Source organism: Loxodonta africana, chromosome 3, assembly GCF_030014295.1.
Source record: "Loxodonta africana isolate mLoxAfr1 chromosome 3, mLoxAfr1.hap2, whole genome shotgun sequence".
Taxonomy (NCBI): Eukaryota; Metazoa; Chordata; class Mammalia; order Proboscidea; family Elephantidae; genus Loxodonta; species Loxodonta africana.
This window is the reverse complement of record NC_087344.1, coordinates 62,680,965-62,701,410: the sequence shown is the minus strand read 5'-3', so window position 1 is coordinate 62,701,410 and position 20,446 is coordinate 62,680,965. Positions and strand designations below refer to the sequence as shown.

At 54.6% G+C, this 20,446-nt stretch overlaps 1 protein-coding gene across 6 annotated transcripts in view; it reads left to right on the top strand.

The window, feature by feature from the left end:
• AHDC1 (AT-hook DNA binding motif containing 1) overlaps positions 1-20,446 on the top strand; it is a 68,366-nt gene that overhangs the window by 24,824 nt on the left and 23,096 nt on the right. The gene's annotated exons all lie outside the window — the stretch shown is intronic.

Here is a 20,446-nt window from a genome sequence, read left to right as displayed (position 1 = left end):
GAAAAAGGCAAAAACAAATTTTCATTAAAACTTTGTGGTTTACAAACCTGCCAAAGTCCATCCATAGAACCAAGCTATATGATCAATAGCAATAAAAACAGCTAGCATTAAATGCTTATTATGGGCCAGGTGCTGGGCAAAGCGATATACATCACGATCTCATTCAGTCATTACAACAACCTTATGAAGTCCCATCCCATTTCCATTGAGTTGGTTCTGACTCACAGTGACACTACAGGACAGAGTAGAACTGCCCCATAGAGTTTCCAAGACTCGTAATCTTTATGGAAGCAGGCTGCCATATCTTTCTGCCTCAGAGTGGCTGGTAGTTTCTAACCACCACCTTTTTGGTTAGCAGCCAAGCACTTATCCACTGCACCACCAGGGTTCCTTTCTTATGAAGAAGTTACCATTTTATAGATGAGGAAACTGAGGAGGCTTAGAGAGGTGAATTGACTTGTCCAAAGTCAGAACTGGAATTTAAACCTCACTTTGTCAGCTCCAGAGCCCAAGATGTTAACCACCTAGAAGAGAGGAAGGAGAAATGGTAGGGGAGAGGGCAGATGTGAAAGGGTTTTCCAAGACAGCCATGGAGAAAGCAGAGCTAAACTGTGGGAATGGAGGACAGTGGTGCGAGCTTAGCCCTGAGGTGATAGGCACCAGGTGGTTGGAGGTGAGGGGCTGGCTAGAAATGAAGATTCAGTTTTGAGCCCCAGCCTGGCTTCCAGAAGGGTCGGTATTTGTCCTCACATGACTACCAGCTAAGCGACCTGCCCCGGAGTCTGCTGGGAAGGGGTGGAACATGGAGCTCCTCTTATCTTCTTGGTCTGATTATTTCCTGCCCCCTTCTCAGGGAAGGGCTTATCCCTGACCCCCTGACTCAGCTTCCAATGCTGTTTCTGGAATCCACCTCCCTCCTCCCATCCCAAGGCTGTTGAGAAGGTCAAATGAGCCTTGATCTCTCTATGGGAGTTCAGAAGTAGAGATACCCTTTCTATCCCAGAGAGGAGTTCTGGGGCCTATCTAAGGAGATCAGAGTAGAATCATCAACCAGAACAGCATGGGACCCATGTTAGGCTCAGGTCTAGATCCTGGTCAGGTGTACTATCTACAACGATAGTAGAAGGTGATCTAGATTAGACTAGGCCATGATCTCAGGCTAGAATCTAGATTTATGGTGAGTTGGCCTTGTTGGTCATCTAGAACAGGGTTGGGAAACTTTTCCTATAAAGAGCCAGATAGTAAATATTTTAGGTTTTGTGGGTCATTCGACCTCTGTCATGAACACTCAGTTCTGCCATTGTACACAAAAGCAACCATGGACAATATATAAACAAATGAGCTTGGCTGTGTTCCAAACAAATGTAATTTGCAAAAACAGGCAGTAGACTAGATTTGACTCACAGGCCATAATTTGCCAACCCCTGATCTAGAACTGTATTCCTCCTGAGGGGTGTCTGTATCTTAAATCTTACTAGACAACATTCTAAGCAAACAAGATCGGGATCTCAGGCTAGAGCCTAGATCCGTGGCAGATTAATATGGCATGTGGTCTAGAGCTGTACTCTTGTTGGAATCTAGATATTGGGAATTGGTGAAGAAGAAGTGTACTAGACAGTGGTTTAAAGAAGACTAAGCCATAATCTCTGGCTGAGCCTCGATTCACAGAAGCTGGGGCAGGAGATGAGATCTAGACCCACATGTGGTCTGGATATGGGGAAGTGAGTGAGCTAAAGCCACACAAATTATTCATCTAGAACAGGCAAAGCTGGAGCCCTAAGCTAGAGCACCAGATGATCTAGAACAGCATTGTCCAATAGAAATGTAATGGGAGCCACATGTATAATTTAAACAAAATAAAAAGAAATAAAATTACTTTTAATAATATATTTTATTTCTCCCAATATATCCAAAATAGTATTTCAACATAAAATCAGTGTAAAAATTTTTAATGAGATATTTTACTTTTTTTTTTTTCTTTCCCTTCCATACTAAGACTTGAAAATTTGGTATCCATTTTACATTTACAGCATATTCCAGTTCCAACTAGCTACATTCTCAGTGCTCAGTAGCCGCATGTGGCTAGTGGCTACCGTATTGGACAGGACAGGTTTAAAATCAGGCTTTTCTTTGGGACCAAGGTCCAGAGGAATCATGAGCTGGAGTGATCTGGACTAGATAGGATTGAATGCACCAGAGGTTACAGTCTGAACAGACAAACTGGGATAGACTGGCTCGGCCTGGGACAGCATCTGGGTTTGGGGTTGAGGAATGGGGGGGTTCCCTCCTTTGGAATCCTGACTGGTCTCCCAGGAGAGTCTCTGCCAGGGTTCTGGGCGTCCCAGGATATTCCTGCAGCACCTCTGAGCACTGGCCTCCATCTCCTCCCTTCCTCCTCCCAATGTCACCTTTGATTCTGGAGTCTGGCCTGGCAGGTTGCGGGGGGGCGGGGGGCAGGGTGGCAGCTGGACCTTTGAGAGAGCAGTAGCTCCACCCCTCCAAGCCAGCTGCTGCCAGCCTTCCTGGACAGACTCTGTGGAAACAGGGGGCCCAGAGACAGAAATAAACTTCCAGGTTTCCGGGGCGGAGTGGGGGGCCTGCCAGCCTTTTGTGCTTCTTTGCTGTGAGGGAGACAGGAAGCAGCTCCAGGCTCTGTCCCAGGCAGTTCCCCCTGCATGCCATCTCTCCTGACCCCCAGATGCCTCCACCCCCGTGGCTCTGAACCTGGGCTGGGTCTAGAATTTGGTGGATCAGTGAACGCTGGGGGTCTGGGAGTCCAGGACTGACACTTGGGAGGAAAGGGTGGTCCACAGGGCTCTGGACACAGTTGGTGCTCATGGGGCAGCGCCTATGTGTTCATTTCTAGGGCCCTAATTTTTGTATCCTGAGGGCCCTCCTTGCTACCCCAGGGCAGGAGCTGCCAAGTTCAGAGTGCTGCAGTGGGGTATTCTGACTAGGAGTTGGAGGATCTGTGTTGGATGCTAAAAAGCTCTATCACTAACTGGCCAAGCAAGTTTGGGCAAATCACACTTTGAACCTCAGTTTCCTTCTCTGTAAGAAGGGGGCAATGTTCATCCTGTTTGTCTCAGGGCAGTATAGGTTAGTGGTTAACTCAGACTCCCATGCCAGAGTTTAGCTAACACTGGGCACTGTCACTGTATGACCTTTGGCAAGTCCAGTAACCCTCAGTTTCCTCAGCAGCAAAAAGGGGATAATATTACCCTTTTTTCGGGGACTTTGGAAACCCTGGTGGCGTAGTGGTTAAGGGCTACGGCTGCTAACCAAACGGTCGGCAGTTCGAATCTGCCAGGCGCTCCTTGGAAACCCTATGGGGCAGTTCTACTATGTCCTATGAGTTGAAATCGACTCGACGGCAGTGGGTTTTTGGTTTAATGGGAACTTTATAGAAAACCCTGGTGGCGTAGTGGCTAAGAGCTAGGGCTGCTAACCAAAAGGTCAGCGGTTTGAATCCCCCAGGCGCTCCTCTGTGGGGCAGTTCTGCTCTGTCAGTGGGTTTGGTTTTTTTGGATTTTTTTTTTTTTTTTAATGGCGACCTTATAAGCAAGTGAGTTAATACTTGTTAATCATGCAAGGCAAGTGCTCAGTGTTGACTATTACCATTGGGTAGTCGCTAGGCGCAAATGGGCTATAAGTGAAAATGCATTGTTCAAATGTAAGGGATTCTTCCCCCTGGAAAGGGCCCTCTAAGACCCCCTTATTATATAAATAGAAAAACAGGCCCGAACAGGGAAGAGGCTAGTCTAGGGAGAGGCACACAGCAACAAAACTTCTATATGGTGCCCCACCTCATGCCAGGTATCTCATCACCAATTTACAGGTGAGGAAATCAAGGCTGGTGATTGGCTGCTGGTGCACAGTGGCCCTATCCAGTGAGGCCTGAATCCGCCTCTGGGGAGGGAGTGCCCTGGCCGCCAGCGCTCACCATAGGAGGGGCGTGCAGGTAGCGGGCGCCAAGGAGCCAGTGCCCGACTGGCGCGCTATTAATAATCCTGCCGCTCCGCGGGCGGAGAGCGCAGGTCCTGACCGCCGCCGGGCGCCTCTCGGACCACGGCCCGGGCCGGAGCAGGATCGAGATCGCGGCACCCCTCCCCTCCCCTCGCCACGTGACACCCCCCCCCCCAACTCCGCGGGCAGCCTAGGGCCCGGGCTGGTGGGCCCGGGGCCAGGAAAAAGCCGAAAACACCGAGGCTGGGCCGCTCCCCTCCCGCTCAAAATAGCCCCCGGCCGGGGCTGCCACGCATTCCGCTGGGCCCGGGGCGCGGGAAGGGGCGCCCGGCCCGACGTGGCTGCCCGGCCGGGGTTGGTGGGGGGGGGCGAGGGCGGGCTGCGCGGCCGGCCGGCATGTGGCTCTCCTTCGGGGAGCCTTGGCAGCCCGGGCTACGGGCTGCGCCGGGATGATGGAGAGCTTCTGGAATTTCCTGCAGCTGGAGAGCGCGGCAGGCCGGGGGAGCGGGCGCAGCTTGGAAAGGGGTGCCTCGCGGCGCGACTCTAGGGGGCGCTTCTGCGACCGGCCTTGCGGGGGAGACATCCATACCGGCCCCCCAGACTGAGTGCGAGGAGAGAGGCACACCTCCCTTCTCCGCCTCTTTCCGTGTCTGGCGGGGGTCCAGTCCCGCCGCTCCCAGCCTGAGCTAGGGAGAGGGGCCAGGTGCAGGCAGCGCCCCTCCCCCAGCGGCCTGGTTTCCCTCTCCGCCGTCACCTCCTCCTAGAGTCAGATGCTCCGCGGCCTCATCTGGGAGGGCGGGGGTGGCAGGATCAGAGGGCAGCACAGGCCTGCCAGGTAGCCCAAGGGGCGGCGGCGGGAAACACGGAGGCGGACCATTCGGGTCTGGGAACCGCTAGGCCTGCAGACCAGAGCCTCCCAGAGGCCCAGGCTGGGAGGGGTTGTAGTCCCCTAATGGGGAATCTGGCTCCTGCACAAGCAGGGGACGTCTGAGGGCTTTTAGGAGAGAGGTGAGGCAACACTCCCAACTGCTGAGCGGGTTGGGGGCGGACATGCTGAATAAATCCTAGATAACTTCGGAGGCGAGCAGCCCCAGCTTTCTTTGAGGGTGCTTCTGCACCTTTGGTACCTTTCAGGGCTAGCAGTCCAGAAAAAGGCCCTCAGGAGCGAGGGGCTTCCTTTTACCAAAGCCCTGAAATCCAGGGGGTTAAGTAAGTGACCTCAGGGCTCACTCTTGGCACTCTGGGTTGGGTGAGGGAAGGAGGTCTACCCTGCCGTCTGTGGGGGGAGGGGAAGGGATGCTTTCCCACAACTTTGCCTTTTCCCAGCACCATTTGGCTCTGCAAACTGATAAGCCCTTTGGCAACTCAGCAGGCACCTCCCCCACCTGGGGTGGGCCCCCTCTCTCCCTGCTAATGGCCCCTGTTCAACTCTTGTTTCCTGCCCTAACCCAGTACACCCTCACCAAAAATCCATAGCCATGGAGTTGATTCCGACTCCCTGCAACCCTATACGACAGAGTAGAACTGCGCCATAGGGCTTCCAAGGAGCAGCTGGTGGATTCCAACTTCTGATCTTTTGGTTAGCAGCTGTATGGTGTAGCTCTTAACCACTGCACCATAAACAAAAGCAGTGAGGATAGACAGGTGTTCCAGTCCCTTCTCTGCCACTCACTGGCTGTGTGACCTTGAGCAAGTCCATTTACTCCTGAGTTTACCTTTCCTCATCTGAAAAACTAGATAATAGTAGGTAAGCCATAGCCTTGTTGCCGGGTTTAAAAGTCATACCACATTTAAAGCAATTAGCATAGTGTCTGGCATATAACAAGGGCTGGAAATAAAGGGCGTCTGTGTAATATACAGCCCCATCCAGAGGAATAGAGGCAGTATTCAAAGTATTTGAATCCCCTTCCCCTCCAACAGCTCTGTGACATTTGCCTTCCCAAGGTAAGTAGTACCTATCAGTTGGGCTGGGAAGAAGGGAAAGACATTGGTTTTATTGAGCGTTCATTTATTCATTAAACATATATTTATTGTTGCTCTCAGGTAGCTCCAACTGGGGCAACGACTCTAAATTTGTGGTGGGGTCTGAGGACTAAGACTGGTCACTGTATATTAAAGCTGGAAGGGTCTTTATAGAAGCCCATCCTGCCAGGTCAGCCCTTCTTAGTACAGATGGGAAACTGAAGCCCATGAAGAGCCTGGGCCTCCTCACAGTGCACCTTCTGCTCTTCCACTGGGGAAGTGGTGGAGGGCAGAAAGCTCTGGGCTGGGGGAAGGTGGGACAGCCCCTGGCCTGGCTCCCTGGAGTATGGCCCAGGGAGGCTGAAACACTGGTCGAGTTCTGGTTTCATCTCCCCAAGCCCATGCTGACCCTTCACTTATTCCACCACTGCCAGAGTAGGTGGGATTGGAACCCAGATTCAAATTCAAATGCCTGTAGCTTCCCCTCAGCCCAGGATGCTGGGCCTGGTACTATGTTATCTCCTCAACCTTGTACCCACCTTCTCCCTGTTTCCTTATCCAGTGAGAAAAACGCTGGTGTATTGGAAGAAACTCAGGGTTCCATTTGTTGTCTGTGTGAGCTTAGGCAGATTACCCCACCTTTGTTGAGCCTCAATTTGCTTGTCAGCAAAATGGAGTTGAAATAAAAACTGTCTTGCAGAACACCTTTCCACTCCTGCATCCCTGAGACTTCCTGGAAGAGACCTATTTAAATAATAAAAGTCAGGATGCCCTGGAACAAAGTGGGAACTTATATTCAAGGACAAGTGTAGGGAAATGGAGCAACCTTCCTATTCCTTTGGTTTGGGGGAGACAGCCTTCTCTGGCCCTGGGGCTCCCAGGATAGGAAGTGGGGCAGCGACGAATGTCCACCAAAGTGTTTTGGCAAAGTCCAGATTAGACCAAATGTATGTGGCCCAGATCCCAGGGTTCCCACGTGCTCACGTCTCTGAACACACTGCTGGGTAGTTCTCATAATCTCCTCTCAAGGACTACAGCCTTCCCCTCCCACCTAGCCCAGTCCCACCTCCTTCTGCCTCAGAGAAGCCTTCCTGGGGCTGACTACCCCCACCCCTTGAGTTTCTCTCCAACATATGGAGGGCACCTGGTGAAGGGCTATAGAAGAGAAAGGGACTGCAACCAGCAGTTGGGCTGTGTGACTATGGGCAGGTGCTTCCCCTCTCTGGGCCTCAGTTTCCTCCTGCATAGCGGAGGAGGCTGGATTGGTGGCTCCCTAAGGCGCCTTCTAGCTCTGACAGGCTCTGAGAGCCTGTGTTGACTGATGTATCCTAGGAGATAGGAGCATACAGAGAACAGAGGCAACTGGGAGATTCCTGGAGAGGTACAACAACCCCCCACCAGAAGGTTGGAGCACCTCCCTTCCCAAAACACACCCTCTGGGATGCTGGCAGAGACTGGTGGGTGGAGGAGGCATATCACCCAAGCAGCTGGTACTGCTGGTTCCCAGGGTCCCTATAGTCTATAGAGAGGCCTGCGCCTAAGAACAAGAGCTGTGTCAGGCAGGGCTAAGACCATGCATGCTTCTAGGGGAAGGGAATGTGTGTGTCAGTGACCAGTCAGCCTCCAGGGAGTGGGGGGTGCAGCACATGAGGCAGCTAGCTTGTGGGCTAGAGTGTCCAGAAGAGTGACCGCAGGGGCAATCCATTGGAGTGTGTGCAAGACAAGGAGGCTGGCAATGGGAGGGACCAAATGACAAAGAGTGAACCAAAGAACCAGGCTTTGGGTCAGGGCAGGCCGTTTGGGAAGGCTCCAGCCTTATGGAGAAGTGACAGAAGATTCTGCACAGTCTGACAGTGCAGTTTTGCCCGTGCCTAGATTTGTCGGCTTGTGTATGGGTGTTGAGCTGAACGGCACAGTTTTGAATTGTAGTTGTCACCTACTATTGGAGAGGTTATCAGTGTAGGGGTGTTTTCAAGGTTTTCTGACAGAGTCTGGTTGCTTGGGGTGTGTATGGCTGTGCAGGAGGGTGTTGTAAGGCAAAACGCAGCACCTGGCCCTTTGAGGTGCTAGTAGATTACACTGGGGTCATCTGTTCTGGGTGTTAGGAAGCCTTGGGCTGTATTAGGGTGATTGCCAGGCTGTACAGGAGGGTGCTGTCAGGCTGTGAGGGACTCCTGGCCACACTTTGGGTGCTTCTTCCCCCTTCATCCCTTGTACAGAGGGAGGCCCCAGGAAACAGAGAGGGAAGGCCCCTGTCTTAATCATCTTAATCAGTCCCTCCACAGGTAGGCTGGCAGGCAGCCGCAGCCCGCTCACTCTAGCAGTAATTTTACCACGGTGCCTAAGTCAGGAACAGGCGTGAATTGACCTTTTAACCCCTTCCCCACCACGGGATTAGACTCTGTTTCCTGTTCGATCTCCTCCCGAACCAGTTCCATCCCGCCTGGTGCCCGGCCCCCCCCCCCCGCCCCCCGTCACAGAGTGAATAAGCAAACCCCTCCACCTTCTTTTTCCCTTACCACCCCTGTTGGGCCTTGCGGGGGGGCCTGAAGGCCAGGTTGGCGCAGGGTCTGGCAGGAGCTGAGGGCCCAGGCGGGAGTGATAAATATTGAAGAGGAGGGATTTCGGTGTGGGCTGGAGCAGCTGCAGTGGTTCGAGTGTCACACTATCTCTCCCCAGGTTTACTGACCCATTTCCATTCACGCGGCTGCTGGTTTCCTAGCAACGGCAACAGTCCCCCCAGAACAGGCGGAGTGTGTGTCTGCCATTAGCGACTGCCGCAACTGTGTCAAGGTTACCCCGCTCCCTGCAAACCCACCCCGGCGGGTTTGTTTTCCACCAGCGCCTGGCACACACCGTGCCAGCAGGGAGGGGGCCTGGGACCAGCCCAGGCGCATGGGTGGGGGTGGGGGGCTGAGGAGGAGCTGCAGTTCCCGGTCCAGTGGGAGCCTACTTGGACTGAGGCCTAAGCAGCACCCCCCCGCCCCAGGCTGGTGGAATTCCTGAGCCTGAGGGGAGCAGGGGGCGGGGCTGTCCCTCAGCTCTGACCCCCGAGATTCCAGAGCCTGGGGGGAGGAATGTGGGCCTAGGGGCCTCTGGGAAGCCTGCCCGATCTGACCCCACCTGGCTCACACTGCTCCTGCCCTGGTGTCCTCCCACTTGTGCAGCAGCTCCATGCTTCTCTGCTCTCAGCTCTTTGTCCCAGCCTCTGGGCCTGGTCTCCCCCATCAGACTCCCCAGGGCAGGGTTGTGTTTCTCCCATCAGACTAGAGGCTCCTGAGGTTGGGGTCATAGTGCCTCCTTTTCTCCTCTCCCGCCAGCTGCAGCTCATGGCTGTTTTTCCAAATGTCACAGGAAATTAGGCTAAACATTTGTGGGGGTGAAGGATAATTTTTCTTAATAGGGGACTAGCGAGGCAGATTCTCCTACCAACCTCAGTAAGGTGATTTTACCCACACTGCCCTCACCTGGAAGCCCTCTTATGGAAGGGACCATAGAAAGTTTGAGTACCCTTCTTTTCTCTCTGAAAGCCAGGCTGCAAAGGGTTAAAGCAGCTCCCCCACTTGCCTTGGTATGTGCGCTCCCCCAGGCTGGAGGGGATGGGAGGATGGGGGTCTGTCGCCTTATAGCCACTCATGTGGTCAGCCCAGACTTGAACAGTCACATTCCTGCCCAGGAGGGCTGGGGCTTAGGGTGGAGGGGTAGGGGCCTGGAGCGGGCTGGGCTTGTAGGAGTGGAAGAGAGGGTAGGGGACCAAGAGACTGTGGCAAGGGGCTGCTGAGAATATGAAAGTATTGAGCCTGAATGTATCTTCCACTCATCTGAGCTTCAATCTCCCTGATTGTACCCCTAAAAACTTTTCTCGTGGCCCACATTTCTGTGGCACAGGTACAGACCTGGTCCCAATTCTAAACAGAGTGTGGCAGAGACAGTTCCTGACATGCAGGGAGGTACAGGGACTTTTGGATAGCCTCTAGTGTGACTTTCTGATGGTTGGGGGAGGTTGGCTGGGTTTTTGGTTGGGTCAGAGGCTCTGAGATCTAAGGTACAGAGCAGGCTATGCTGGATGGTAGAAAGAGACCTGGGCGGGCCCCAATAAGCCTGGTTCTCTGCCCGGCCCTGTGCCTGACTCCTCATGGCCTCAGTGTCCCCATTTGAGGGGCTTGGGCCAGTGGTCTCTAAAAGCCCTCCTCTCCTATTAGCCAGTGACTCTAGATGAGGGATAAGGGGTCGGGGGATCATGGTTTGGAGGGGCATGGGAAGTTGCCAGCTCAAGGGGGTGTCTGCAACGTGATCCCAGAGCGAAAATAGCCCAGGTCATTTTCAGCTGCTTGGGCGGAGGTATCTGATCCTGGCAGGGCAGGGCAGCTTGGGCAGGGGGCAGGGAGGAGCATTCTGTAACGTTCCCTGGGAAACAGGACCAGACCCCAGGATTGGAGGGTGGGGAAAGGTTGGCATGCCCAGCTGGGCTTCCTGGGACCTGCAAGGCCCTGGCAGGGGCCCAGGAATAGAAAGATGAGGAATGCAGAGGGTTAAACAGGAGGTGAGGGCTGGACTCCAGCCTCCTTTGGGTCCTGGCCTGGATGAGGTGAAAGGTCAGCCCCAAGGAGTCCAGGCACAGCTGGGGAAAGAGTAACCCGATCCTTCTCTCCAGCCAGGCTCAGGGGATCACAGAGCTGCCTCCCCCAGGAAAGGTGCTTTGACATCCCTCGGAAGGAGTTTGTTTCAACTTGTTCACAGAAGGAGTTGGGAGCTGGGGGAGGGTCCAGACCCACGGGGTCAGGGAGAGCTTCAAGCATTATGGCAGTGCTTTGTCATCCTGGGGTCAAGGGAGGTGGAGGTGAGCCTGCTGGAAAGGTTTGAGGTAGCCTGTTCTCACTCTGTGCCCCATTTTTAATGACTCTGACAGCTAACATTGGGGGTGGGGAGAGCTTAGAGGTGGGAGAGACTCTCCCCCAACATGTGGTAAATGGGTGGCTCTGTCTGATTAGTGAGGGAAACCATCTGATACTATACTGTGACAGTGAGATGTGTTTGGGGTGGAAAATTACACTTAAACTGTGAGATGGCTCTGCTGTCTGTGGCTGTGTTAATGTGGTGGGCTATTAGGGTGTAAGATGGTGTAATGGGAGGTAAAGATGATAATACCTGGAAGAACACGTTCTCTGGAGTCGAGCTTGACCCAGGTTCAAATCTTTACCTCTGCCTTAGGCAAGAGATTTAACCTAAGCCTCTGTTTCCTCATCTACAAAATGGGACTGTGGTATTCACCATATAGGGTAATTTTGAGAATTTGAGGATTGGTGAAGAATAAAGACTCAGTAAAATGTTAACCTTCATGAGCCTTACAGTGCCAAGCATGGAGCCAAGTAACTGGCCCAAGTCACAACCAGCGTGGAGCTCGAATAGAAGTTGGCAGTCTGACTTTGGAGCAGGACATCAGTAAGCTGTAGATGGTATGAGGGAGAGGGTCACTTCGGGAATGTGAATAGGTCAGTGTCCCCTGGGCTACACGCATGAGGCTGTGGGCTATCCGGGTGACTGGGGGTGGAACGGGGTGAGGTGAATGGTGTTGAGTATGGGGCAAGATTCTTCTTACAGCCGTCCTCTGGGGCAGGCGACAGTCCCCACTCCCCACCCCGGCGGGCTTTGTGCGGCTGTGTGTGGGTGTAGCTGTCCCCGGAGTGCGGCTGTAGGTATGTTTGAGAAGGCGCAGGCATCCAGAGAAAGAACAAGTTGCCTTTTGTACCAGTCCAGCCCTGGGGCTGGACTGAGCCCTCTCTGGGGGATCCCCTGTTTCCGTGCCCAGCTCCCCGCCCACAGACAGAGCCCCGGCCCTTCCCTCCAGAGGCCCCCACCTGAGGGGCGCAGCCAGGAGACCTCGGTGTCCCCCTTTGCCCCCACGTCGGCACTGCAGGCTTGGGAAAGGGGTCTAGGGCAGCAGGCGTGCCTGAAGCCCCCGCCCCTCGTGACATCACCACAGGTACTACCAATCTCCGGGAGCCCTGCCTGCGAACGGCCCGCCTTTCAGGCACCGCTCCCTAGTGTCCGGAACGTGCGGTGGGTGGAGTCCGCGGGAGGTGGAGAAGGAGACTGCTGGGTCCGCCCAGGGGGCGGGGAGACCATTGGAGTCTTCGCTCTTCCTGCTCTGGGCCCGAGACCTTACAGCCAGCTCCCCTAAAGAACCTCGCAAGACATGTCTCTACCTTCTTTATCCCCTGTCCAAATCTTACCGGGCACCACATTCTGCAAGTCTTCCTAGAACCGACCCTCTAAATCTCATCCTGATTACCTGCACTCTTTTAGTGGTTCCCTGTAACAGCGGCAATACCACTACTACCACAAACACCAGTTGCCATTCACTGAGCAGTTACTGTGTACCAGACATAGCTCAGTGTTTTTTCAGAATATCTCACCTAATGGATCTCTGATTGCTTTCTACCATGTACTAGTGAGCCTTTCTTCTCCCTTCAATTGGAAGTTCTTCTGGGCCTGGCTCAGAATAGGCACTACTGAGCGTTTAGGATGAATGAGAGATGAGACAGAGACCCATGGAGGGAAAGTACCTTGCCCAAAGTCACACCAGCAAGTATGTTGAACAGTCAGAGCTCAAAACCAGGTCTCCTGGCTCCCTTTACCTCTTTGACTCTGATGTGTGACCAGGAGTAGGGAGCTGCAGAGAGAGATGCTAAAGGCCTTCCTTTCTGCCATGGGAAAGTCTCTGTTCCCCAAAGATCAGAAGAACCCTAAATCTGTCTCCCCCTCCAAATCCGTATGTCTTATACTAGAACCCCTGACTTCGGGAAAGAGGAGAAGGTGATGTTGGGGGAGCTGGGAGGCCTTTTGCAGACCAAAGAGAAAGGTCTGGGCTACAAGGAATATCATGGGCCCAATGACTGGGGATACTGGTTCTGGGGACATAAGGATTTAGCTTGTGAATAGAAGGTCCCAAGTTGGGCCAAGAGGAGTGCTGGGAGCCAAAGTATGTGGGGATTCAGTGCAACGGAGGCAGATATGCTGGGCCAGCACTCCCCCCACCAACAAGCTTGGGGCCCTGTGGAACCCTCGGAGGCCCGGGGGATGGGCCAGGCAGCCAAGGTGTCTCCGTTGGCACAGAAGCAGTTAAGAGCTGCCTCAGCCCGTTCCTTCAGACAATTAGTGACATCTCGCTTGACAACACCACACTGAGCCGATGCAGACCTCAGCCCCCCCACGGCCGCTTCAGCTGTTTATTCTTGGGCTTTAACAATTGGGATTCTGACTTGGAGGAGCGGGCGCCCCGCACTGCCCTCTGACCCACCGTCGCCTTGGCAACTGGAGCCCTGTAGGCCTGGGCTCTGCGTTAGGATTACAGACCCTGAATTCACAATCTTTTGGCTCCCCTGCAAGCAGAATCAGCGGCAGCAGCGGCAGCATGCAGGATCTTCAGCTAGAATGGAGAAGACAGAGACGGAGTGTCCTAAGGGGCCAACCTGAGGCACTGGTGAAAACCTGGGGTGCCCACAGGCAGCCTCCATGGGATGGAGCAGGGCCCAGAGGCCTCCTCTGTCCCTTGTATCTCCCATTCACTCTTGGAAACTTTCTTCCTGGCAGAGTCGTGAGGGCAGGGGCGAGGCCTCCTCATTGCTGCCTCCCTTTTTTCCTCCTCAGTCAGCCCCCTACCATGCCCAGAGCTCCAAGTGCCAGCAGACTGTGCCCCTGCCGTGCCCGCCGCCATGGCAACAAGCCCCCCCCGCACCAGCTCTGCTCCTTGTTCCCCCCACACACTAGCAGCCAACTGCCCCGGCTGAAACCGGAGCTGATGCATCTGTGAGCCTCATGCCCAGACCCACATTCCATTTCTGTCCTCTGTCCCCCCCAGCTCTGGTGATGACATCTCCCCTCCCTCTCCTCCTCACGCCCCCTCCCTCCTTGCCTCTGCCTACTCCTGCTGTTCCCCCCACACTCTATCACTGAGTGTCTTCCCCTTCTTCCTGCCCCCATTATCTTTGAGTGTGTCTCACCCTCTGTGACTGTCTCTGTTGGTCTCTGGGTGTGTCACTCCCTCCGTCTGCCTCCAGCTCCCTGGGTCACTGATTCTCTGCCTTGCCCTGTCTATGGCAGGCTCCTTCTCCATCTCTTCCCCTCTGTGTGTATCTTGTTCTGTCTCTGTGTCTCTGTCTTTGTCTCTGTTTTATCTTGCCTATCTCTTTGCGTCTTTTTCTTCCTCCTTCTCTGTCCCTCTTCCTGAGTCTCTGTTTTCCTTCCTCTCTCTCTCTCCCTCCCTCCCTCCTTTTCTCTCTCTCTCCCTCATTCTGCCCTGTTTCTCTTGCCTCGCCTTCTTCCTCTCTCTCTTCCTGGATCTAATTCTCTGCCTTGGTTTCTCTCTCATTTTCTCCTCTTCTCTCTGGCTCCTTCCCCTACATATATAGATTTCTTTCAGGGATGAGCCTTTCAAGTCTCATTCCTCTATTTCTTACATGGTCATTCTTCTCACAGCCCCCTGGTTGGGAGGAGGAGAGGGGGCCCTCCAGAGTCACTCCAAAGGAGCCTGCTTTCAAGTAGGGGCCAGATCCCTGGCAGCCTCACTGGGTACATGTCCTTAGCCCAAGATGGGAGGGGGGGCCTAATGTTAAAGAGTCTACAGAGAGCGGGACACCAGGTAAAGTGCTACACTTCCCTTCCAAGGGGTCAAAGGATGGGCTTCATCCATCTAACCTACCTTCCACCAGCCCAGGTAGGGACAGAGCCAGCCCAAGAAGTCCTCTACCTATAAGGACTGAGAAGAGCATGTCTAGGTCTCATTAGTAGTTCCTGGGATTTGTCCTCCCCCCGCTGCAATGATGACTGTCTCATAGTATGCCTCAGTATCCCCCAGGAGCCCTGCCCTTGCTCTCTCTGACTTCTATAAGGTATGTTGAGATCCTGGAGCAAAGTCAGAGTTATGAGAAACAAGGAAGGGGAGAGTGACTTTGTTCACTAACACTAGGGGGGCTCCAGTACAGAATTTGTTTGTCTTAGGGCAGGGGTGGAAATGGGTCCTGTCTCCTTAAGTGTTGGGTGGAGGACAGTGCCCCGCCTCCCCCCAAGACTGGCAGCCCCTGCCGTCCAGCCCTCCCTCCCAGTCTGGACAGCAGCCTCTGGCCCTCCTCCCTGCCGCCCCTCTTCAAGGAATGAACTTGGAGTCACAGGGAAACAGACCCTGGGGTGTGGGAGCCAGGCCTCCAAGGCCTAGCCTTTGCCTCTGGGTGTGGTGAGTTCTGGTCAGGCAGACAGTTCTAGGGCCCTGGGGTCTGAGCACTACTCACCAAGGGGCCAGGCGGGGGAGCAGGGGTGCCTGGGGGAGGCGGGTTGCACGCAAGGCATGCTGGGCCCCCTCAGCGGACGGGGTGGGGGGAACAAAGCTGGCATCGAGGCCTCAGCTAAAATTAGCCGCTTCCCTGCGCGGGAGCAAGCATGCCTGCCAGCCGCCCAGATCGCCGCTGCCTCGGCAGGCCATCTGTCGCCACGTTTTGCTCAGTCCCTCAGGGCCCCCCAGCTTCAGCCACCCCCAGGGGCTGGAGGGAATCTGCTCTAAGGTTGTCCCTGGCCAGGGTTCCAGACTGTACTGCTGTCATGCTGTGTGACCTCAGGCTAGGGCTATCCCTCTCTGGGCTCTTGTAGGAAAGGGCCCTGCACAGTTTTGATGTCCCACATCCTCCATCATTCCAAGTACCAAGTGCTGGAGCTTGTCATGGGTGGCTGGGGTGTGGGCCCCTTCCTCCCTCAGAGCTCCCCCTCTGGTCCAAGGTTTGAAGGCGGGGCCAAGTGTGGTTTAGGGTAAATATGGATGTGTGTAACAGATTCATATAAGACTCCCCGGTCTTCACTGGACAGTGGAGCAACTCTGTGTCCAGGAACCCCTTAAAATTCCCTTAGACAACAGACACACACACCAGGGATCTCCAAGCAATCTTACAGAAACGAGCTCCAGGCAAAAAGCTGGGAGGTAGAGGCTGAATTCAGCTGATACTAATTTGCTCTGTGACGTTGGGCAAATCTCTTGCCCTCTCTTGGCCTATTTCCCCCTCTTCAATAAAAAGCTCCCATTTTCTGAGCACCTGCCCACTTTATGCCACATTGCCTCATGAGGCGGGTGTTATTGTCCACACTTTGCCAATGAAGAAACTAAGGTACAGAAAGGTGAAGTTCCTTGTGTGGAAGCAGTGAAGCCAGGAGTTGGACCCATTATATTCTAGTTCCTGTGGTCCCCAGTGTGTGGTTGCTGGTCTCCAGCTTCAGCTTCTTTTCAATGCTGGCACTTCCCCGGCCACAGTCGGTCACTCCTTCCCCAAACCCAGAAAGGCTGTGCTGCTGCTCCAAGGTCACCCAGCTTGGCCCGAGAGCAGCTCAGACTTGAACCCAGGCCTCTTGGCTCTTGGCCTCCCTCACCACCCTCTGGCCAGCAGGCTGGGCCTGTTCCCTGAGTGAGTCATGCCCCTGAACTTTGGTCTTCTTGTCCCCTGCTCTGTGGCCTAAAGTTTGGAGAGGAAACCTTTGTAAGGAACGGGGACTCCCTGGCAGCAATGGGGACCTCAAGCCATTTTCCCACCCCCTCCTCAGTCCTGAGCCCTGAGGGCATGGCGACTATAACTCCCCAAATCTTCCCCTACACACACCATTGATCTCTAAGCAGTCTTATAGCAATAGCTCCTCAGGCCTCAGGGACAGCCCTCCCAGCACTCATTCTGCCTACTCCCTCCATAGGCAAGGTACACTGAATAAGAAATGGGGGTGGGGGCTGGGGGCGGTGGCATTTCCAAGCTGTCTGTATGCCCAGGTGGCTTCCTTCCCAGCAGTTCTCGCCCCACACTGGGCCGCTGGGCTACCCAGGAGGGAGGCTGCAGAGCCTCGCCTCCTGGTGTCCAGGGACCAAGGTCACGCCCAGAGCCCTGTGCAACTCCACCTCCTCCTGGGGCCAGTGGTGTTTGTCACTGGGGCAACATGCGGCTGTGCCTGGCTCTGGCAGTGCCGGGGTGACATTCATGCCCTGTGAGCTGTGACGCCTCTGCAGGCAGAGGACAGCACCACCCAGGCTGGCGATAGTGATGGGGGAGGGGTTGGAGGGAGTGGGCTGTCACCTGTCCCAAGCAGTCAGGCAGGTGACATGTCATGTACCCATCCTACAGTCTTGAGGGAGGGCTCAGGGGGAAGGGGTAAGGTTGCGTCCTTGCCTCATACTGTGGAGTGGGCTGGAAGGGTCTGTACCTTATTCACACCTGAAGGATAAGACTTGTCTCATATTGTGTCTGCATGTATGGCTTTTTGTGAGGTGTATGTGACAGGTTCACTGTGTATCTCATGTACAGTTAGTGGGTGTGGAGGTGCCCATTTGTGTGCTGGTTATACCATAGTGAGGGGTGACAACCTGTGTACCTACTGTCTCATACAGTCTGGGGGCGTAAGAGGTGCCCATCTCATGCCTTGGGGAGAGTGACAGATTATATGCTTAGCTCATCCTATTAGAGGGTTGTCACTGACTTATATGCCTTACGCCTGTCTCTCTGATTGTTGGGGGAGTGTGTGTATGAGGGATGCCACCGCCACCATGTACCCATCTCATGCTGTTGTAGGGATGACATGTTGTGTGATTATCTCTTGCTGTTGGGAGGTTGACAATAACATGGGAGCTTCTCTCTTACCCTGAGGAGACAATGTGTTGACCAGTAGTATGGGGTCAACAGTTGGGGAAGCCTTCCCATGAAGACTACAATGCCCCAAAGGGCTGCTGGCCAGAGGCCCTGAGCACAGGGACAAGTGTGAGTTGGGGATATCTCTGCCCCTGTCATCTACCTCCTGACCTAGATGCCAGCCCTTGGGACTGTTCCCCAGTAGGAAGGACCCAGTGTTTTTCAGACAGTGTGAAAAGGGGCCTGTGGGGCTGGAGCAGGTGTATGATTGGGGAGGTGTGGCATCAGGCAGGGTTCGCATGGGGGGCAGTATCCCTGCAGGCCTGGGGGACCCTCTGCCTCTTCTGCCCCTGAAACTGTTAAACTAATTAAGGCTGTGGAGCCGCAGGATTAATCAGGGCAGCTCGGCGCGGGCCGGGAGCTCAGGTAGTCGATTAGTGCGCTGGGGAGGATATTGGATTTCTGAACCGCAAGTCAGCACTATTCAGGCCTGTTATCTCTCTGAAGCTCGAGGGTCAGAAGGCGGGAGGCTCCGGAGCGCCCTGACCGCCTCCGCCCGGCCAAGCCTGGGAGCCACATCCACTCCCCCTGCCCACACACGGCCGGCCATCTCTGCCACCTATGCCCAGTGTACCCGCCCACACCCTTCCTGCCCTTCTGGCCCGTCTACTGCCCACACCAGGCTCTCACCTCAACCCTGTTCCCTGGCCCATCAGCCACTCGCCATGCTGTCTCAGCCTCCTTATCTCTTTTTTAGCCCATCTCCCCTTCTCACTCTATAACTGTCAGTCCTTGGTTCCCCACTTCTTTTTCCATCTCTGTTAGGCTGTCTACCCCAGTGCTGTTTTCCTCCCTGGCCTCAGACCAGCACCCGTGCCGAGCTGACGCCCATCTCTCCACTTTCAGTCTCCATCTCATCCTCTCTCTCTGACCATGTCTCCCTGTCCCTGTTGCTGTCCCCCACTCCATTAACCTCTCTCCACCGCCAGGCTCTATTTCTCCGCCTGTGTGTTTGTGCGTGCCAGTCTCACAGTCTCTGTCTGTCACTGTCTGTCTCTATCTCTCACATCTCTCTGTCTCTGTTTCCCTCTGTGTGTCTCTGTGGCTCCCTGTGTATCCTTCTTGCTCTCGCTCTCTGTCTTTCCTCTCTCCCTCAGGCTCTCTCTCCCTCTCTGTCTTTTCCTCTCTCTCTTGTGTGGTCTCGGCTGGTGTCTGCAACCAGAACAAATCTCCCCCAGCCAACACCCCCTGAACAAGGAGGCCAGAGCAGCTAATGGGAAACATGTGATTCTGCATTGCGCCTGGAGCACCGTGAAGGGAGCCTTAGTCCCAGCTCAGCCCCTGCTCCCCGCTCGCCGCACCCCCCCCCACTGTCCCCCGCCTCCTCGAGTTCCCCCCCAGCCTGTGTGGGCACAGTTGCAAGTTCCTCAGCCATTTACATTTTCAGGGGGTGGGGGGAGCTGACGTTTAGTGTCAGGTTTGGGAGGGGCTGGGGGCAGCTTTGCTCCTTAGGCCCCCCCAGTCCCCACGGTCTGGTAGACCCCATGCAGACCTCTCCCACCACCACATGTCAGAGAACAGGGCCAAGATGAACTGGGCTGTGGGGGCCTAGATGGGGGGGCAGCCTGTCCACCCCTATTGGAGGGCTCAGGGGCCACCAGGATTTCCACCTTTTCCACCCTCCTTGGCCTCTAGGGAGCTATAGGGGTGGGGGCTCCCCAAGGGCTTGGGAGCTGCTGGGCTGCATTTCCGTGCCCACCCAACCACGGGAAAGGGGGGACGGATCAGAGGAGGGAGGCTCTGGCAGGTTGGAATTCTCCTTCTCTGCCTGTGGATAAATTGTCCCTAATCCAGGCTTGGGGAGTTGTCTGGCTCCTACAGAGAGAGAGAAAGAGAGAGAGAGAGAGAGCCGTGAGCAGGAGATAGGGAGGGAGGAGGGGAGCAGGCATACACAAACAGTGACACAGACACACTGTCTCACAAAGGGTCTCTCTCTCTCACATACACACACACACACACACACACATGCATGCACTGACCAGTTACACAGATGTACCACCCAAACACCAAGGCACAGACCCTCTCACACATGTTGACACTGACACACAATAACAGCAGAGGGACCCACTGACATACACAGAAACACACGGCAATGCACCTACATACAATGATAAGGTCACTGAAACACACGCATGCATGGATACACGCAAGCACATTCTGACCCCTGGTGAAACAGACCTACAGGGACACCATGACCAGTCACACCATGACCCTGAAAACCCAGAGAAAGACAGAGGAAGGAGGGAGACAACACTGATCCACAGTGACACGAGTGCCCGCAGTCACAGGCCCCGAGATTGGAAACCTGCAGGGACAGCAGAGGGTCAACCACATGCTCCCACCTCCCACCAAACACATCCAGAGAGCTCTGAGCCAGGCAGGAGCCAGGGCGGCTCCTGACACAGTGAGATACAGAGCCAGGCAGAGGGTATGCACACACATGCACACTCATACCCTGACCACACCTGAGCACACATAGGCACACACTTAACACCTGTGTGCCCCCACAGGCGTACAAACACAGGCTCAGCTGGACACACACACAAAGCTGAAGAGACTCAGGTTACATACCTACACACGTAACTGAACCTAGGCATGCACACACATACGTGGCTAACCACAGAGACCACAACTGAGCAAATGTACAATCTCCCACACATGTACACCCTTAGACATGCATGTATCCACACAGACATCAAAAATACACACAGAGGTGCATAACAGACAGGCTAAACAGACCCAGGAGCACACATACAGGTGCGTTTACACGCACAGCTCAACATTCACGGGTATGCACTTATACAGGCAGG